This window comes from Sinocyclocheilus grahami, unplaced genomic scaffold (genome assembly GCF_001515645.1).
Source record: "Sinocyclocheilus grahami isolate Dianchi unplaced genomic scaffold, SAMN03320097.WGS_v1.1 scaffold695.1, whole genome shotgun sequence".
In the NCBI taxonomy this organism is placed as follows: domain Eukaryota; kingdom Metazoa; phylum Chordata; class Actinopteri; order Cypriniformes; family Cyprinidae; genus Sinocyclocheilus; species Sinocyclocheilus grahami.
The window spans coordinates 1,091,231-1,097,761 of record NW_015505874.1 but is presented as its reverse complement, the minus strand read 5'-3'; the positions used below and the strand labels follow the sequence as shown (position 1 = coordinate 1,097,761).

General features: G+C 38.2%; 1 pseudogene; it reads left to right on the top strand.

Moving 5' to 3' along the window:
• LOC107559682 (interferon-induced very large GTPase 1-like) overlaps positions 1 to 6,531 on the top strand; it is an 8,084-nt pseudogene extending 1,553 nt beyond the window's left edge.

The following is a 6,531-nucleotide window of genomic DNA, read 5'->3' as shown; positions in this document are numbered from 1 at the left end:
CAAACCACAGTTGATCATCACGAGTCTAGTCAAGTCACAGTTCCTTTGCACGAGTCTAGTCAAGTCACAGCTGATAATTTTGAGTCAAGTCGCAGCTGATCTTCATGATTCAAGTCGCAGCTGTTCATCCAGAGCCTCGTCACGTCTCAGCTGTTCATCCAGAATTTTATAATTTATTTTGTTTTTGTGAAAACTGTAAATCAGTTGCTATTTTGTGGTCTACAACATGAAAGAAAGCCATTATAACATGTACATGAAAAATGTAGAAACATTGGACACAACTATGGGGCACCATCGTGCAGCAGCAAGCATCACAACAAAAAAGGAACCGCAAGGTTGATCTAGGAAAATGTGTGCAAATGTATAGGCCCCCATTCCTATATTTTGCCTGGGGCCCCCAATTCACTAAATCCGCCTCTGCTTATGTGCATAGATTTGCTTAGAAAATGGGGCAGAAATTGTTTCAAAATCTACGTTTTCTCTATTGGGTTTTGCAAGCAAGGATAAAAAAAGATACGTTTTCATAATAGCTAAACCAAAGTCACGAAACTATGAGTTGTTATTCTTCGTTCTTTGAATATCTTCATAGGTTGTATGTTTTAGATGTGCATTTTTTTGAGGAAGGATTGCCTGTCAAGTTTTAAAGATTACAGGAACTTATCTCATGCTCTGATCATGGCAATCTGGGAAATATCTTAAAACAGTTAACTGCAACAAAGTTTAAAAAAATAAATAAATTCATGAGACTATAATTAAAATAGTATTTTCAGTAGCTTAAAAACATACTTTGGCAAACGAGCACTTTCATATCAGGCTGCTATGTATTTGTATTAAGTTCTTATCTAAAATGAGCACGAAGCATATAGACTTCTTATCTTTTTTTAAATCCTTAATGGTGCTTGACAGCAATGGCATGAATAATGATAGTGTGGGTTTGATGCGGATCTCTCGTGGTCATAGATCTATAACAGTATCTTTACATATTCGACCAATTCCATTAATAAAAGCAAGAGAAAATTGTGTAATTCCCCTTATAATGTAATATATAATTCTTTAACACTTTAATGTCATTAGCTCCTTCGAATTTATAGTAGTACCAACCTCATCTATGGTGACTACTTCTTTAAATTCAAAAGCATACTCCTGAATGATAAGGTTTAGTCTATTTAAGCAACCTAACATGTATCTAACAAGCTGTTGTTCCTTATAAGTAAGGAATAGCCTAATTGAATTATTGAAAAAATGGATGACTCTTTGACTGAATCAGTTGGGTGAATGATGCTTTTATTTGATTCATCATTATTTATAGGCTACTTTGTTTACTTATGTATTTTTTATTTTTTTTTCTGAAGCAGTACCAGCAGCTGAGAATTTTGAATATGTCTCAGAGGATGCAACAACTGTACGATTAAATTGGATGTCACCTCAGAAAATGGATCTCAGTCTCTACAATTTCCAAGTGATTATGTATAAAAAATGGAGAGAAAGCAGAATCAGCGAATGTGAAATCAAATTAAAATACCATTGCAATGGTGGATCTTCTTCCTGCCACTGAGTACAGAGCTACAATAAACACAATAGTGAATAATGACAAACTAAGTAAACCATCTGTTTTAATGGTCCATACAAGTAAGTGACATGTGACAGCTAGTACATTTTCATAATAATTTTGCCAATACACAAATGGAATTACAAAATGTGATGTTTTATAATCCCCTACAGAGCCACTCTCACCTGAAAACCTGCAGATCAAAAACGAGGCAAGTTCTGTTTGTCTGAAATGGACAGATCCTCACAGATTCAGGGTGATTTGGAGCAGCGAAACCAATGCAATGGAATCGTTTACAGATCAGGCAGAGATTAATGTATCAAATTTAAAACCAGGAACTGAATATTCCTTCTCTGTCCGCACTTTAGTTGAGTTAAATGGCACAAAACTTGAGAGCTCTCCTGTTAAAATCACACATCGCACAAGTGAGTTACTATTTTTTCCTAATCAAATAATAAGGCCAATATGACCCTGCTGAAAAGACCTGCATGAACATGGTTTATGCTGGTTGGTGTTTCCTGTAGCTGAAACAGCAGAGGTTCAGTCCAAATGGATGAACTGAATAAGTGAATATCCTGAATGCAGTTTAAACTGTTCAAATGAATGTGAGTGAAAAAATGTTGGTTATAAAGCTTGTTTGGGGCAGCATCAGCATCCCAAACATACAGTATATGCTGGTCTTTTCAGCAGAGAAAGAATCATATCACACAATCACTTCTTAGCATGATTTGAAACAGATCTATAAACTGTATAACCTTGCATTGCAGACATAACTATGGAATCTGTGTTAATGGAACTAGGTCTACAAAGCCACTTGAAGAATAAACTGACTCTAAAATCTGTGTTGGAATTGAGGAAACCATCAGATGAGGGTCAAACTGCACATAATTTTACATCTTTGCCGTGGCTTTTTCCCAGAAAGCTCATGATGGTCAATTCATCAGCCAGAAGAATAAAATAATGCTTCAAAGAGTAACTCTGAAACATGTAAAAAGAAAGGCATTAATATCATCAAGACATCTGAAGATAGGAAAGGAAGTAATCCACTAGATTTGATCACAGCTCTCTTCCACTGCGCTGATCCTTTCCTCCAGCAAGAAATGGCTCTAAAATGTCAATGTGTCAGTTCGCTGTACCTTTGCTGCTGCCAAACTGTGACACAAAAGAGTGCACTCTGATGCTTTGGGCCTTGAGGGACATAACAAAGCAGTTTAGATCCCATGGTTTAGAGGAAAACAGCATTGTGCTGACCCATTTGCCCCTTATCTCTTTTTGTCAGACTAGGAAAAAACACCTTTGTTCATTGGAAACTGGCACATGGAAATGTTCAAAGAAAGATCTGTAATGGCCTTGTTGAAATAAGCTGGTATTTTCCTAGTGGAAAGGAAACTATTGACAAATTCAAAAGAGCCAGTAGCCATGGCTAATCTCCGTGGCGATGTTTCTGAATTTGAGGTCCAATTTGCCTTCCTGAGCCAAACGTCCTCTGCAGTTTTTCTGTTCTGTGATGATTTGGACTCAAACCAGGCATTTCTGAATTCCCTGCAACTCAGATCAAAATTGGTTCTGGTTTGTACCACAAATGATCAAAACTCAAGAAACAATTTGGAACAAAGTTTGGCACAGATGAAGCTCAAAACAGACTCCGTAATCCTCAAGCATGGAAAGATGAATGATGATGAATTTGTTGATTCACTCTGTTGCTAAAATACTTGCAGATTCTTCAAACGTAAGCATCGGAAAGATGTCAAAGATTGCACCAGATCTGGGGATTGATGTAGATGAGAATGACGGCATTTGTCAAAATGCAAAGATAAAGGCAGCCAAAATCACAAAAGACATTGGAAGTATACCTGAATATAAAATGATAGAACTGCCTTTGCAAGGGAAACCATTAAAAGAGATATCCAAACTGGAGAAAGAGACGTGTCGACTCAGAAAGGCACAGAAAAAAACATTGAGCAATACAAGAGTGAACTTAAAAGTAAAATCTATAATCTAAAAATGGAACAAGGAAGCAACGACATGAGAGAAGCAATAGTTAAATTCATCTCTGGTTTGTGCTGCTCCTGGAATGAACAGCTGTATTTTCTCAAATGGATGAAAATTCATTTGGACAGTCTAACAAGAAAGCACATATCCAAACTTGACAAGCAGTATAGGGAAATATGTAGGAATCCCACAGAAGATAAAGAACGCCTCAGAGATCTGGATAATCAGATTGCCAGCAGCTCTTTAGGAATCCAACACTTCACAAGAGAGTTAAGTCAACTCTATGTGTCTGCACACTTCCAAGGAAACTGGAACCATTCTCCCCTTAAAAAACGGCCAGAAATTTGTGCTCAGTTAATGCTAAATGGATTTCCTTTAGAACTTATTGATGGAGATGCTTCAAATATTCCACTGACGTGGATTGGAGATGTGCTTACGACACTTAACACACTGACAACACCTCACAACAGGATACGAGTTGTAACCATTTTAGGAGTCCAAGGCTCTGGGAAGTCAACTCTCCTCAACACAATGTTTGGAGTTCAGTTTGCAGTTAGCAGTGGCAGATGCACAAGAGTCGCCTTCATGCTTCTAATTGGCGTATCTGAGGAATTCAGATCAGAGCTTCGGTGTGACTATATCCTTATAATTGTCACTGAAGGATTAAAATCTCTAGAGCTGGCGAAACTAGCTGATAGTTACGAGCATGATAATAAACTTGCGACCCTGGTTGTTGGATTGAGCGACATTACTATAGTCAACATTTCCATGGAAAATGCTACAGAAATGAAAGACACTTTGCAAATTGTTGTCCATGCCTTTCTCCGCATAAAGGAGGTGGGGGAAAAGCCCTGTTGTCATTTTGTGCACCAAAACACTGCAGAGGTTGCTGTGCATGAAAAGAAAGCATGAGAGAGAAAGATGTTCTTGCAGCAGCTAGATGAAATGACACAAGCAGCTGCTAAAATGGAGAAAAGGGGCAACAAAAAGAAATTTACAGACATTCTAGAGTATAACATTGATGGAAACAATTGGTACATACCTGGATTGTGGCTTGGAACTCCTCCAATGGCACCTGTTAACACTGGTTACAGCGAGGAGGTGAATAACTTTAAGGATGGCATTCTTGACATTTTGAAGAAAACAAAATTACCAGCACAGGATTTCATGGCATTTGCAGAATGGATTCGAAGTCTCTGGAAGGTTGTCCAATTTGAAAACTTAATTTTCAGTTTTCACAACAGCCTCATCACTGAAGCGTACTCCAAACTTTGTGGTGAGTTTAACACTTGGGAATGGGCCTTCAAGAAGCACATGACTGACTCGTACACAAAGTCTGAAACCAAAATCTCCAACATGGGTGTAATGTCTGAGCAGTCAGAAAGTGCCGTTAATCTTGATAGAATATTGGCTGCTTTAAAATGTGAAGCTGATAATGAGTTTTATATACGAAAAAAAAACTTTTAGATACGATTCAGCAATACTTTGAAAATGAGTTGGAACATGCGCATCTTGTCGAAAATCACAAGGAGGACTTTTTTAATAGTGCACGGGGACTTCGAAGAGAGGTTGAGACTGATATATGGATCAAATTTGAGAATGCTATTTTGAAACAAAAGGGAATAGAAAAGGTGGAAGAAATAAAGCAAAAGCAGAGGGACACCTTGAGAGACAAAGTGCTTGGTTTGATCAAAGTCTGCAGGAATAGAACAAATGTACTCTCCGAGAGTGAACTGAATGAGGAATTTGAAAAAAACATGGAATGACATTCTGAAAGAGAATTCCTTTACTGCTCTACCAAGGCAAGACGTGGTGAAGGAGACATACAGACTGTTACACAATAACTTGGAAATGAAAAGTGGAGAAGTACGAGAGATGCTATCAAAAAACACCAGTTTAGATCAGTGTGGCACTAGACCTTTTTTTGCAGTTGTAAAAACAGATTTTTTAAAAAAGACTCAGAGGTTCTCTGCGGCCTGCAGAGAGGAATAAAAAACACAGGTTAATACAATTGGCATGTGAAAAAATAATATATCAGAACGAAACATTACAAATAAGACGGAACCAAAATCAGACTACAATAGTGCTGACATACAAGAACTGTTGTGCTCCATTGACAAGAATTTGGAAAGCTGCAAGGAACCAGAGACAACCCCTGAAATTGAAGCAGCTCTCAAGATCCACATCTGCGGGAACGCAGCAAGAGCTTTCCAGAAAATGCTTGACGACTACATACAGAGAACTGACCCTTTGAAACCTCTTGAACGGTTCAAGGACCAATGGTTAGCTGACTATAAAGACCTCTACCACCAACGAGACCAGTGTCAGAACAAAGCAGAGATGTGTGTCTGGCAATGCTTCACCCCTGCCGTGATGGAATACATCCAGAAACGTCTTGGACCTGACATTGTGGATGAAATGTTGTCAGGTGAAAGAGGCCTTGATTTTAGCACATGGTCATTTTTCCAGTTTTCGCTTTTAAAAAAAAGGTTATTTTTGGATGATAACTTCAACAATATTCTGGAGTACGTACACCACTATAAAACATATGTAACTGAGTGGATTTCAGAGAAGATCACTGAACATTTTTCAAAGAAAGGGGCTCTTTCGAAGTTGGAAATTAAACATCTGAATGTAATCATCAACAAACTCAAGGAAGCTGTTGAAAGTGCACAGAGCAAGGCAGACATCTGCAACAACATCAGCAGTTTTGTGACCTATGTCTGCAGAAGTCTTAATAAAGAGTTGGTCATACCAAGTGACGCGCTCAATGCAAGTCTGGCTTTAAACAACTCGAACCCTGCCGAGTTTATAGATTGCTTTAAATCATCAATCGAAAAACTGCATAAACGCTTAGAAGATCAGCTACGTGATGAAAAGAATGTAAGACATAAGCTAACCAGACTCTCAGTGAACAAACCTCAACAGGTGCTCTTCAGCAGAGTGTTTGGCTGCGGGAAGAAGTGTCCATTCTGCAGTGCACATCGTGA